The following is a 15,795-nucleotide window of genomic DNA, read 5'->3' as shown; positions in this document are numbered from 1 at the left end:
TATTAGTCTTCATTACTTTGTTTTGTTAAATAAAACAAAAAACATTATGCATAATGTATCACTGTTTTGAAGAAAAGATGCATTTAAAAGCAAACCTTTTGCAAAAGAATTTCCCTGCTAATGCTTTCAGTGACTTTTTATGCAGTGACTTTTTAACTTGTTACAAACAATTTACATGAGTGAAATATATTCCAGGGCAGACTAGTATTAAAAGTGCCTCAGCAGAAACAGAAATAAAAGAAGAAGAAGAAAAAAAAAGAAACACAGTTATTTTCAAAATAATCTCAGAACTGATTTCTTCGCAACTCCACACCAGAATCTGAGCACAGACTGATGAATTTGGATGAATGATTAAAAAATAGCAGTATTGCAAGGTAAAGAAATGAGTTCTCTCAGAACATGTTGTAACCGCAAAAAACCACTGGAGGGCAAAGTTTCCATAACAAAAAGAGTACCCGAGCCCAGCATTCTTGTAAAGAGAAAAGTAATAGTGGAAAATAAACCAAAGTAGCTTTGATTCTTTTTTAAAACAAGAACTAAAAAAAAAAGTGTGTAGTCACAATAGAAATTGTGATTTATATTTTCATTTTCAATTGCTGTTGTCAATTACTTTGTATTGCATGTTCTTTCTTGTTCTACAAATAACATTTTTTTTTCTGCAGACACTTACATGAGAGAAAAACCTCCCTTAAATCTTCAGAATGAAAAAATAAAATTAATTAATTAATTAATTAAGCAGTACATGCTTAGGCTTGCAAATTTGTCACAGCAGAAGATAACTAGAAAGACCCAGGAGTGTCTTTTACGTAGTACTAGCTTCTATTTCATCAGCAGTAAGAGTAAACATGCATTGCACTTTTTAAAGACCCAGAGGCATCTACAACCTTTATGGCTTTAGAAAGAGCTCTTCACAGTCATCAGTGTATTTTTGCAAAATATCATTATAGAAATACTATTGTTAACATCTTCCATGTGAAACATTAAAATCTGAGACTAACGGGAAATCTGAGACTAAAGGGAAATAGTTATTTCAAGATTCAACCATTACACATCTTTCACTTCTGCTAAATTGCTAGAACTGAGGGCCCAAGCAGCACAGAGAATACACAGAGAAAGTCAGATGCCTCAGTATGTGCTGAGAACTGACAGGACTGAGAGCATCTTTGCAGAAAAGAGCCCGTGGATGCTGATGGGCACAAAGTTGAACATGAGCCACAAAGAAGGCTAATGGTACCCTGAGCGTTAGGCAAAGTACCACCAGCAGGTTGAGGAAGACAATCAACCTTGCGGTGTCAGCATTGGTGATGGCACACCTGTCCAGTTCTGGGCTCCTCAGTACAAGAAAGACATGAGCATACTGGAAAGAGTCTAAAGTAGGGCCACAAAGATGATTAAGCCTACCTCAGTTATTCTGTGAACTACACTGACAACCATAGTGACTATATTCTCAGCTGTCCAGATATACAAAGAAGCATAGTCTTGTCTGTAAGAGACCTGGAAGGCACTGTGAAATGCAAATAAATGGTTAGGCACAAAATATAAATAATGGCTTCATCTTCTTCAGTTTTCAATGTAGCATGACACTGGCCTTGTAGATGGTGGTAAATGAAATGTGAGTAAAAGAGGTGTATAAAGATGCTATATTAGAGTAGAAGCAGATCTTAAGGAACTATACCTTTTCAAATCATGAGCAATACATGATTTTGGATGTAGTTTTTCATCTACGACTTAATTTTTTTCCATTAAAAAACTAAAGTTGTATCCTAACCTTTTTGAAAATGAAATAAGCTCCTTCAGTAAGGTAATGAAGTAAGAGCTCATTCATCTAGACAATAAAGCACTGACAGTGAAATCTAGCAGTTTAGGTAGAGAAAATAAAGATTAATAGAAGTCTAATCTGAGCAAGAAATGGGGGTAATAGAAGGCAACACCAGACCATTAAGTAGGAAAGCTCTGGGGCTAGGATGGTTACGTGGGGAAGCAAAGATTGGCTTTGCTTCTCATCTCTTTACAAATTTCCATTGATGGAAAAGGAGCTTTTATCACAAAGATAGAAGGAAAAGGGGAAAAATAAACCACACAATTAAATCTCATGAAAGACTGTGTTAGTGGATATTCACCAATACAAATATAAGGTTGTGCACTGATATCAGTAGTCTTGTGAGGATTTGAGCAGTTAGGCAACACATGTTGCAGTACACTGAGGAAATTTAGACATATTATTACATTAGGCAGCAACTGAGAGGTCTGAAAATCTTAAGTGATGCATAAATTTTACTCATTGGCCCATCAGGGGCTCTAGCCCACAGTGAACTATGCATATGCACAATAAATTATATAGCACTGTGCAGCCCCACGATGATAAATCATTTAAACAGCTTTTCCGTTCCACTAGCCAACATAGTTAGAGTTCACTATATTGTAATTTGGAAAATATACATACCAAAAATGTGTATCCTATAATCAGAAAAAGATATGCAGTAGCAGGCAGCCAGACTAATTTCTGAATAAAATAGTGTACACAGAAAATCACATCTTTCCTTGTCAGAATGAACTTTCTAGAAAGCTAATTCCTTGATAAGGGATTAAACAACAACACACACAAAAAGAAACAAACATATAAACACAAGCAACAAAACACACACATACACAAAAAAAACAATCATCAGGTTGAGTTAGATGCAGGTTTCAAAATCCTGAGGTATTAGTAGATCAGTAGGAAAAAAAGAAAGAAAAAAAGAAAGAAGGGACAGTTGGGCACACCTACTTGGACTAAGAAAATTATTATCCCAATCCCAGTCTTATTTTATTGTCATCGCTTTAGTGCTCGGTCTCAGGAGAGAGCACTATCTAAAGAACTATCTCTTGGAGAAGGACAGAAGAGAAGTGACTACAGATTAAAACAACTCTGTGAACACTATCAAAATATTCCACATTAACAAAAAAAAAACTGAATAATTTCTTTATAGGAATTCTTAGTAGAAATTGAATGAAAAGCAAGAATTAAAAAAAAAAAAAAAAAGCACTAAGCAGATATAAATGAGCCTTAGCAAAAGGAACAAGTAAGCAAAATATTTAAGAAAATCATTTTAAAGGAAACTCCTGTATTGCCATTACCTGCCCAAAATAAAATAAAATAAAATAAAATAAAATAAAATAAAATAAATAAAGAACCAAAAGAAAAAACAGGAGATGAGACGATAATACTTATTCATTAACAGGGCATATCAGCACGTATTAAAAAGACAAAGTGCTGGAACTGCTGTACAAAAGGAAAAGATTAAATGCAATAGCTTAGAGATAAATAAAAGCAAAAATAAAATATCTTGCACTTTCTGTATTTTTATGAAAGCTGGAATACATGAAACTTCATGCACTAATCTAATAGACAAAATTTAATGCAAAAGCACTTAAATTCACTCACTGATCTATTTAGTAATATGTTGCAAATAAGATCTTTTCTAATTTATCTACATTTTGAAGCGGTGATGTTTTACTTATTGGTTATTTGAAGTAAGATATTTTATGATGAATGTTAAGTAAAAAGTGTTCAATGACTTCTCACTTTATACTGAATATGAAATTGAATACTGACACGCTGAAAAGGAAAAAAAAGTAAGAAAATGCTTTATAGGACCTGTTCTCGGTAATAGAGGGGGAGGAGGAAGGAAATGTTTTCCTGTACAAAAGATATCAGTGAATCTAGTGGATGGCATTCTTGCCCATTGCTGGAAATAGATGGTCTTTAGGGTCCCTTCCAACCCAAGCCATTCTGACTCTACAAATGGATTTACTCTGAAATATAAGATTTCTGGTCTGGGGGATAGTTGGATCCATAAGACTGTTCTGAGCAGCAAAAAGTCTTGTTTCACTTCTACGCTTCAGAAACTATTTAGTCTTGATGACTGTTTCCTATTTCTTCTTTCTCCTCAGCCTAGCCTCAGTGTTCAAATGAAAATTATATTCTCTGGAAGGAAATGGATGAGCAGTTCTGGACTCCCAGATTAATTCTTCCTTTGAGAAGGTGAGAAAATTGGCGTGTGTTGAACTGCTGCCCCCACAAAGCAGAAAAAAAAAAAAAAGAAAAAAAAAAAAAAGATGATGTATGTGAATACAAACAGTTGTGTTACAAGATTTAACAGATTGTGCCTCATTAGCACAGCTATTATAACAAATCTCCTAGTCTAGAGAGTAAAATGTTTCAGCAAGATACCATGAAAGCACATTAAGATAAAACTGACAGGAAATATTTTTTACATTGGATGCCCCTGTAAAACAGTATTTGTTAATAAATAAATAAATAAATAAATAAATAAATAAATAAATAAATAAGGATTTTTATTTGCTCTGTATAATGTATCCAGTAAAGATCTTAGGATGATAACCACTGAAAATGATTCTGTATTTGTCTTTCTAACAGTGCCCTACTGAGTGTGCTCCTTGTTTTAGGGAGCTGTTTCACACAATGGAAATGTCTCCAGGCTCACTGAAAACAAATTAAGAATTACTCTTAACATAGGTCTTACTGCTTTCTAGAACCTTAATACTGGAAAGTCAAACAGTGAGTGGTAAGTGATCACAAAACCTGGATGGGAGATTGGAAGTTGCTCCTTTAAAACCATAATCACTGTAAAGTTAAATATTTTTTAAATGCTCCAGTAGCAATACTGAATTTCATCATTGTAAAAATCACAACATTACTGCATGTGTTACTGAGAAAAAAATACTCTGACTCTCTCTCTCTCTCTCTATATATATATATATATGCATATATATTTGACTGTCTTTCCCTCTCTACATCTTAATTTCTTTAATTCCTTATTATTTTCAACTGATCCAGCTGCTTCCTTTTCCCCACACCTTGGCTATTTCCCCACTCACTCACATCCACTACTAATAAATAGAAATATTTTCCACCTCTTACAATGACCTTGTTTGCTTTATCTCATTTCCAGGAGTTCATCATTTGCTTAGGTTTCATTAACCATTACAATAGCCCACCTCAACATAGTACTAGTTACTCAACATAAAGCTGGCCCAGGCAGGCTACCTTTCCATTAAGGAAAGGTTACAATACATTCATTATTTTAAATCAGGGTGTTTTTAAAAGGCTACAGTGATAGATTCAAGGTTATTATTAATATAATTCTGGAAATAATCAGACAGTTTTTCTCTTTACATTACTCCTTTCCCAACTTTTCCACCACCCAAAAGTGGAGATTGGGATATCCTGAAAGACAGTGTTTGTACTGGGCACGTAACATCAGTGTTTTAATAGAAGGAGAAGGAGTAGAGCTGAGCAGCTTTAAAACTTAATTTCACAGAGTTTTAGTTGAAATTTCTACAGCAGTCCTGGGAGCAGCTATGACTCTGACATCTGAATGTTGAAATTAAGATGAGAGGGTGTATGAGCTAAGCAGCTGAATGGAATTATAAGATAGAAAGGTCTAATTCTGCCAACAGAACCCCTAGGGTCAGAGAAGTTGTGAGTTGTGTCCTTGTGAAGGACAGCGATAATCCACTCAGTAAATATAAATTTTCACTGAATGATCAACTAAAGCACATGACTCTTTCTTAATGTGATGATCTAGTTCTGCATGAGAAAACTTGCTAGAGATTAAAGAAAAAACGTTTTCAAATTCTGTGTGGGTTTTTTTTGTTTGTTTGTTCGTTTTTGGCTTTTGTTAGATTCTTCTTTACCTCATTCCTTTTGAATTCATGCTGAATTTGAACTTAAATATTTCAGACTATGGGTAGGTTACCTAACACAGTGTTGCAGATGCTTCTGGATTCCATTTCTTAAATTCAGCCACCATAAGAGAAAAAGTTTACTGGAAGCACTCTCACTGTGACCCACCTGCAGGGTAGAAACAAGAGCCTAATAGACTCCATTCAGCAGAAACTACCACAAATTTGGGCTGCGGTGAGCTATTAGAGAAGTAGAGGGAAAAAGTCCAGTAAGGTCTTCAGGAACAGTGGTTAGGAAATTAAAATTTTATTATCTAGCATAAACATTGGTTCAGCTAAACATCACCACTTTTAGTCTCCAAATCCGGACATCTCCACTTCTATCAGAACTGATGTGTAACTCCAGAAGGATGAAGTAAAAAAATTATTTCTCCTTTCTTTCTTCAGCCACGTTGAGTTCTCTTTTTTTTTTTTTTTTTTTTTTTTTTTTTTATATAACAATATCCACTAGCAATATAGAGCTTTACTTGGAACAGGTGTTGGAACAAATAGCATAGAGTGGTCAGCCTGAATTACTGTATGGTTCTATAATAGTCCTTGTTTCTTTCTTTTATTTTTTCTCTTCATTGTTTTTGTTGTTGTTGGTTTTGATAAAATCAGCAAAAACTACTAACCATGCTTATTTCATCTTTTGAAGAAGAGTCTAATCATTATCTACAGTCCCCTGAAAACAAATATGCTTGAAATCTCTTCAATGTTGCAACACACTTCCAGACTCTCCCAGGACAATAAAAATAGGTTGCAAGAGCAGAAAAAGAGGTTGTTGAAGTTCACTTTGAAAGTGCAAGTTCAATTATAGATGAACTCTTAGTCTGAAGGCATTTAATTTCACAATAAACAAGTAGCAATTTTTTTTTACATCTAAATGCCAAACATCAAATTTCCAGCAGTTTGAGGCACTTACATGCATTGTTTTCATTCCCCTTGTTCCAGCTGCAGTCCCACATGGCTTTCTAGTGCAAAATTAACTGTGACTGACAAAAAGTAGATGCCTGCAGGCAAGAAGACAGGAAGAGATATACGCCTTTTATCTTGACTGAAGCTTATATTGGCTAGTAACTGCTGTCACCTTCCAAGCTAGCCTTTCTCAGGATGCACTGTTTTATATTAGAAATTGGACTCTCAGGTTTTGAATGAATTACAGTGTAAGTTTTTAATTATCCTCCTTCCTCTTCTAGCTGCAACAGATGCAGTGTATTTTGTCAGCATTATTCTTTGTAATCAAATTCATAGTTCAGATAATTATATATACTTTACAGGAGTTTTTATTGTTTGTATCGTTATAAACTAAATCAACTGTTTCATTTTACATATAGAGTAGAATGTTTATGGTCTTATTAAAACTCCAGTAACAAACTGCTCAATTTATTTTGAACATAATGTAATGAATATCTTAAAGAGAAAAGGCCTTTTTTTTCCCCTGTGTTTTTGAGTTTTTTTTGTTTTTTTTTTAATGTTTTGTTTTGTTTTCTTCCTGATATTCAGCCCACTGCTCTCCATTCTTATGCCTTCAGAAATAATAACAGCAAAGTCTGGAGGACATAAGCATAAGTAACAACTGAACTAATTTTGAATGCTACCATAGTTCTTCACTTGCTGAATTCCTGGGTATATTAAAAAGAATACTTTCATCCTTGAATCCAGATATGTACAGGTACCTCTTCTCTCTAAGGTACAAGACCTCCCATACATTTCATATTAATTCACTTTATTTCTCATTTATTTCCTTTTCCTTCCTTTTGAATCAACAGTCCAATAAATATGTCTGTTCTAATCCAAGAGTTTTGGAATATTTCTCATAACCTGAATTGGCACAGGTTCTCTTTCTGTTTTAGGGTTGTGGAACAACGAATTCCTGTGTCAGAAAATAAAAAAGCTGAATTATTAATTCTGCTTATCTACAATGAGTGTGTTTGTCACTGCTTCTGCCCTTCTGTGATAGTGAGAAAGACACACTAAGCTCAGGTGCTCCTTATTATCATAGAATCCTAGAATGGTTTGCGTTGGAAGGGGCATTTAAGATATTGTAGTTCCAACTCCCACTAGACAAAGTTACTCAAAGCCCCATCCAGCCTGGCCTTGAATGTTTCCAGGGAGTGGATATCCACAACCTCCCTGGGCAACCTGTTCCAGTGTCTCACCACCCTCATGGTAAAGAACTTCTTCCAAATATCTAGTCTAAATTTACCCACTTCCAGTTAAAACCATTTCCCCTCGTCCTGTGGCTAACTGCCCTTATAAAAAGACTCTTCCAGATTTCCTGTAGGCCCCTTCAGGTACTGGAAGAGCACTCTAAGTTCCCTCCAGAGCTTTCTCAAGGCTGAAGAGCTGAGCTGACAGGCTCAGCCTGTCCTCATAGAGGAGGTGCTCCAGCCCTCTAATAATCTTTGTGGCCCTTTCTGGATCTGCTCCAATAACTCCATGTCCTTCTTGTGTTGGGAGCCCAAGAGTTGGATGCAGTACTCCAGGTGGGGTCTCACAAGAGCAGAGCAGCAGAATCATCTCCCTTGACCTGCTGATCCTCCCTGATGTAGATGACGTCAGTTCCCTCAGAACTCGTGGATGGATCTCATTGGGTCTCATGGATTTGCACGCCTTCTATTTCTTTAGATGGTTTTGACCTGATCTTCACTTACAGTAGGCATATCTTCTTTCTTACCTTTGCTTTCTGCAGCTTGGGCAGTATGTCTAGAACCCTTGCCGGTGAAGACTGAGGCAAAGAAGTCAAGAGCACCTCAGCTTTCTTCATATCCCTCATAACCAGGTCTCCAGTTTACTTCTGGAGGACCTCGTAGCTTCCCTGGCCTTCCTTTCATAATTGATATACATATATAATTTCTTCTCATTATGTTCCTGGCTAGATTATAATTCTCTCAGATTAGCTTTCCTAACCTGATCCCTGGCTTGCGATCCAACTCCAAGCCCATCATCAGCCTCAAAGTGAGATGGTTTGAGGATCCCCCACTCTGTAACTCTAGTTTAAAGCCCTCCTGATTAAATTGGAAATCTTGTTGGCAAAAATGGTCTTCCCCTTGTCTGACAGATTAATCCCATCCTCCCCTAGATGACCATATTTCTCTAAACTATTTCCATTAGATGAATAGCCAAAGCCCTGTTCATTCACCACTCCTTTAACCATTTATTGATTTTTTTAAATTCTATCAGCCCTTTCCCTCCCCATTCCCCTAACCAGGAGGATTGATGAGAAAATGAAAAATAGCTGTGCTCCCAAGTTCTTCACTGCTGCTCTCAGCTCCTTATAGTCCCTCTTTATATTCTTCAGGTTGCTAACACTGTGTCACTTGTGCCTATGTCAAACAGCAGCAGTGGATAGTAGTCTGGAGGACTACAAGATCTGTTATCCCATCTGTCACATCCTTGATGTGGGCCCCTGTCAAGCAGCAGACCTCTCTAGACAGTAGTTAAGAACAACAAATGGGTGCCTTTGTACCCCTCAGGAGACAAGCATCCACCACTATCATCCATCAGTTTTTCTTAGTTGCAGTAGTTGTTTGCAGTGGGGAGCAGGTCTGGCTGCCTTATTCAGTTATTGCTTGAAACAGTCCATGTAACCAAAATACTAATATACATGGTGAATGATTACAAACACAGAGACCTAGAGTCTGCCACAGGCTTTGTGATGAGAGTCTTATCAGAGAGCTAAGAATAGGATCATCAGCAGCAACATTTAAAACTCAGCAAGCAAATGCTTGCTAGCACTATCTGAGAATTAAATCTAACTCTCATCTCTAAAGTCTGACGATAAGATTTCACAATTTAATGTGAAAGGTGCTCCCTCCACTTCAAAAATAAGTATCTCTATGAAACTGCAAGATAGATTCTCTGTTCACAGTGCTTAGGAGAAGCACAACTTATGAGCAAGCTTGCCAATGGACTGTGTGCCCCTTGGCCTCACTCAGCCTGTCCTCACTGTCATAGGGAGAGAGCCACAACTTTGCCTCCTGTAGTCAAACCACAGGATAATACCCATCTGACCTCACAACATAAAGCTATATTACTGAGAACTTATAGGAAAGACCCAGCTATGACATCTCAGGGTACATAATGGCAGACAGCCAATGCAAGAATGAACTTTTTATTTTTATGCCCCAAACTTGCAAATAAACTTGCCTGTCTACATCTGAATTGGAATCTGTATCTGCATATTCCAAACAGAAGAATCCACTCGGTTAAGGGTGGTTTCAGGAAGCCTAGCTGGATCTTAAAATGTAGAGTTAGCTAATGACAATGAGGTATGCACCTTATAAAAAATTATATTACTTCTGCCTTTGAAATGAATATAAACATATATGTATAAAACAGCATGTTCTGTTGGTGACTGTGTTTTAAGACACATGTTGGGTCAAATGGAAAGGACTAAGTTAACCAAAGAAAGGTGTAACTCCTTAAGAAGAGTGCTCTATTCAAAGCTTTGAAACTGCCAATTCAGCTTATCAATGATGATACCAAAGAATTTCTGAAATCTGTAATTCAGATGTTACTTTTTAATTACCGAATCACTGAAATTCTACTTCCTGCACTCAGGTTATCTTTGAATGTGTACTCCTCTGCACATCACTATCTTGCAATAAGTATACAAATGTTATTTAGTATTTTGTGTATTCTTCTAAATATAGTAAAAGCGACTTTGCATAAAATCATTACTAAATAATTGCCACATGAAATAAATGCAGAATAGATGACTACTGTAAAGCAGTAACAGCCAGCAGTGTTATGTATGAGCACAGAGTATAATTGAGTTTCTCTTTATTTACTACCAATTACTGTAAACAAGCCAAAACAAATATTTAAAACAGAGTTGCCACCCTGACAGTTCCTGTATTAAGTTATATCTTTGTGTTCAGACACCCAACCATTAGTTGTGTCTGAAATAGTTTCTCAAGTAAATTGAAATGCTTGAGAATACAATGAAAACTGGAACATGAATTGTATATCAACCAAATTATTGCCCTTACTGACAACTGAAATTTTCCTTTATCATATTCTCCACTCCTGTACAGTTGGGGAGGTGGGAGGGGAGGGGGTGGAAATAAGAATCACAGCTATTCTCTGGAGTGTGTTCTCTAGATTCTATGAACATCCCAAAATTTTTTCCTATGCGGAGCATTTTATGAAGGATAAGCAGCTTTGTCAACCCTGCTTACATTCGCTCAACCTGAACAAAGGACCACTCTGACAACCAAACTAAAGACAGAAGATTGGCACATTCACAAAAATGGAGAAATCAGGAAGTTTCTATAGGGTTTGAGGATTCTCAGGAACAGCCTCAATATCTCACAGCATCAAGGACAAAATTACTGACACCCATTTGTCATTCTCCCACCAACACTTCCAGCCCAAAGCCACCCAAGCTGTAACAATTGTTATCCCAGCTTCTAAGGAGGCACATCTCAGATATCCAGAGTTTCTAGAGTAGCAGTTTCAATCTGCTCTATTCTGTTTGACTCCTACTGCAAAGGCTAAGTAATATGCAGAAAATTGACATTTAGACTAAAACTGCTGACACCCTCTTACCTACAGCATTTGGCATGATTATGCTATAACACAGTATAAGAGATTAACTTTTCAATATTATAGATGTGCTGATGAGTCCATAAATGTCTGAATTAAGCCTGAAATTGTTTTGTCTGCATTTTAAATTGAGTTTTTACTGACTACATTCCTTTTAGGAGGAACAGGTAACCCATACTGATACCTGAACACAAAGCTTTTGTAAGACATAGCTGTACTATTAGTGTCACTACATTCTCAACAGAGCTCAACAGAGATATAGGAAAAATGCAGTACCTCTTATTGAACCAGCTGGTACAGATATATTAAGATAAAGAGACAATGTTAAACCAAAGATACCTAAAAATCAGTGCTGTAAAAAAATGTTATTTGATGTGTAAATAAATTCTCTCTACATTTTTTTATTATTATTATTATTTTTTATGTCACATAAGAGCATAAATTGCCCTTTTCATTTCTCCCTCCCACCAGTCTTGTCTGGGGGCAAAAAAAAAAAAAAAAAAAAAAAAAAAAGTTTCATGAATTTTATCATTCAAATTCCAATATTGTATTTCACTTCTTTACTTACCAAAGATCAAAATGAGTGTGGGATGACAGATTCTTAGCACTACATACCATGAAGATGTGAGGTCTTTAGACAAAGTATTACAAGCTCTTACCAGTACCACCATATGCTGTAGTTCCAAATGCACATAAACCTGTCAACACACATACTACTTGTTTTCCAATTAAAGAGAAACCTCACGGAGAAACCACATATATTTGTTTCCTTCAGGATGATGACCCTGTTTAAGGGTATGAGACTGCAATTTATCTGCCAGAGAAAATAACAAACTGAACAGCAACGCATAGAGCGGACTTGATTTGCTCATGAACTCAAGCCAATTTTCTGTATATAACTGCAGTATCAAAAACTTGTGAAAGTAGTTCTGTCTCAGTATATATAAATAGCTTCAGTAATAAGATACTAAACAAATCTAAACCTTTAGATTTGCAAATTTCCTGTGATATTTTGTATGTGATTATGGATTTCCAGTAATAAATTTGCCATCAGTCCAATGAAGAATCTTCCAACAGAAAAAAAAATGATCTTGTTCCCAATGTGCGACAAACTGATACATTCCCCAAAAAACATGTCCCTGAGAGGAAAAAAAAAAATCTTTTGTATAAATCATTAAAAGAAGTTCAAATTCTGTTTTCTTTCTTTTGGATAGCTGTATGTATACTAACTGGGAAATTGCGCCAATACTTACAACCAGCAAAGTTGATTTTGTCATTGTCCAAGAATATTAGGAAGAGGTCATATCTGCTATTACGAGTACAAATATGAGTTAAAAGTTAGCTAAAGGAAATCCTTTTGGTTGTATAAACTCTGTGGAAAAGTAGGCATCTGTGGCATTTACAGCATAATAGTAACGTACATTTTAGTCCTTTAATTCAATATTGCCATTACCACTACCAGCTTTACACTATATTTGCAAGCTCTCAGTGCTGAGACATGCTGGGTTTGCTTTATCTGAAATTATCGCAGCCTGATTGGGGCCTGCTTTCAGCTAGCTAAGCTGAACAAGCAATTTTACAAATGACATGTTGGTTATTGCCTAATCCATTTTCTTTTTGTTTACTGCTGTATAATTGTTTGCTACAAACATAATTTTTACATAGAGAGACATAACAAGATGTTGTTATGTGTACAATGGAATATTTATGACTCCAGAGTAATGACACAGTGCAGAAGAACACAGGCACAAAATGATAGCACAGGTCTGCAAAGTGAAGATACAAGACAGAGCACAGACAATGGGATCTTAGAAATGAGGGTGCAGAGTCATGCTGGCGACCCCAGGGCTACACAGCTCATCTCTCATCAGTCAAGGAAACGCAAACTTTGGAGGCGGGCAAAAACATCATTAGGAGTAACAATAAAACCTTAAAACAAAGAACAAATATCTCACATGCATAAAACGTATAATCTAAATTCAGATATAATGCAGAACTGCAGATAAGAGAAGAAGAAAAAAAAGGAAAAAGAGAAAGAAAATAAAAGGAAAAGAAAAAAGAAAACAAAAAGAAAAGGAGAAGGAATTTCAAATATCCAGGCATGCAGGCAGCACAGTGATTTTCAGCCATCAATTATTCAACAGTCATGTGCAATAATACTTCATAGCTTTACTTTCTAAATTAGCTTGGATAGTTTTTGTAATAAGTTGTTAAAGCCAATATATGTTGGGGAATAAATATGCTTACATATTGCCTGGGAGAACATTCACATTTCAGTAAGTATTAAGTCCTAGCTGGGTAGGTGACTCCAGGAACAAGTGATATCATGCACAGGATTAATTAGGCATTGGTGAAGGATTTTTATTTTTTTATTTTTTTAAGGAGTATATTAATTGAACAAGACAATGTAGTCATAGTGAGACAGATTCTTTGAAGTGACAAGATACTTTTTTGTTTAACAATACCTTAAATTATTATGAGAATAATGTTTCTATGTATGACACTTGTCAAAAGCTCACTTAGACTACTTTCCCCATTAAGCTTAATGAAAGACAGTTACATCACCTACAGGCAAAGCAACATATCCACTTTCTTCTACTGCTCTCTTTAAATTTCATACATTTGCCACATTTTCTGCTCTTATATGTAGTAACTTCAAGCGTACTTGATCCTTACAGATTTGTTATCTTTTCTAAGCTGTCATTTGTAAAGCTGGGAGTTACAGTTGCTGGTTATAGTGGACAGCAAGTTCCAGACCTTCATTTACTCTCAGATTTCCATGGTTGTCCCAGGAATTTAAGAGGTTAAACCTAAAGCCATTTGTACCACAGTCGACCCTAGAAGAGCAACAAATGATGTTGCCTGCAGCATGTTATCACTAGTCTAAGTGGTTTAATGGCAGTTTGCCTGCACCATCTCAATACCAGATTTACAACGGTAAGTTCATTTCAAGGTCTTCTACTCTTAATTGCTCATTGATTAGTCACCACTCTTTACAAGGAGAACCTCAGATTTTAATTGGAATCAATGCTGACAAATGGTATATGGTCCCAAACCCTTACCACTGACTTAACTGGATAGATACACACTTTCAGTTTTAATTCTAAGTATGAAATGTTACTTCTCCTGATTTGCTATTCTGTCTTACAGCTACATTTAGTTCTTTATTGTTTTTTTCTGATATTCTGTATTTCAGAACACTCTGGAGTGCACCAATTTAAAACGCTGTGTTTATTTGCTTTTTTCTACAGAAGTGTTTTCTAATTCAAAATTCATTCTCATCCTTTTCCTACCTGAGGAGGGTCTTATCAACTTCTTAATATTGAAGAAAACAGTTATTTTCGATGTTCAGCAGGTGTAATGGACCTCATCTGACCAGTAGATATAGGCTTCTGTCATGCATGTTGATATTACCTTCCATTTTAGAAAATGTTAATATAAAATGCCCAGGCTCCACTGTACTTAAAGCTGCGGGATAGCCAATTACAAGGAAAGAGGAAATTATTAGGCTAGATAAGTCCATGCACATCACTAAAGGCAAGTACATTTTAAGGCAGGTGTGCACTGAAGCAATTATATTCCAATTATGCATTCTGCAACAATTTTTCATGCTTAATTTAACAAATGACGTAATCTATTACAGAGGAATAGGGCCATGAGAATTTTAGTGCTGTGTTGCTTTTATGCTGTAAGAAGTACTGCTGCAGTAGATTTAGACACGATTTTAAGGTCAGTGTGCACTCACCTAGGAAAAGTAAAAGATAACTCTTGGAAAGGTCACTTAGGTGAATATGAGCTTTCAGCTGGAAGCAAAATAATTCCAGTTAAAATCACAAGGTTCTCAATTAGTTCAGAAATTGAAAACCTAACCTCTTTCTCATAATAATTAATACAGTTTATATTTTAAGTTATATCTGGCAAGTGACTCCTTGGAAAGTAACACCAAATAAAGCAAAAAAAAAAATTGATAACAAAACAGAGAGTAGTGTTTTTGCTTAGTAAACACAATGACTTTGAAAGGCTCTCCTCAGCTTAATAGTTCACTTATATTGATTATGCTGAGATTTTCTTTTTGGCCACTATAATTCAAACAATAAGCATAATGTTTTGGCCGTTCTACTTTGCTGGTTTGAATTATTCAGGAAAGGGCATACAGATCATGCATATTTGTTCATGCTATAAGTAACCAAGCATATTCTCTTGCCTCTTCCCCTTGCCCTTTCATTTTTCCATTCAAATTTTCATTTTGTTGCTTTTTAAATGATTATAGTCTGATTTCAACATTTTGTCTACTTACTTACTTATTTGTTAATGCATTTATTTCAAGTTCCATACATAAATAACTCAAGATGAGTGACAAAAGGGACAAAGAAATGCAGGACATGTTAAGAGGTCTTTGAATTTCTAAGCAAGCTCTGGTTACAAGCTTTAATTAAAACAAGAGTTGGATATTTACTAGGTTGTATCTTACTGCTATGAAAGCTGCAGTTTTGTAACATAATTAAATAGAGAAAA

Source organism: Meleagris gallopavo, chromosome 2, assembly GCF_905368555.1.
Source record: "Meleagris gallopavo chromosome 2, MGAL_WU_HG_1.1, whole genome shotgun sequence".
NCBI classification, from domain to species: Eukaryota; Metazoa; Chordata; class Aves; order Galliformes; family Phasianidae; genus Meleagris; species Meleagris gallopavo.
The sequence above is the reverse complement of the archived record's forward strand: the minus strand, read 5'-3'. Positions refer to the sequence as shown.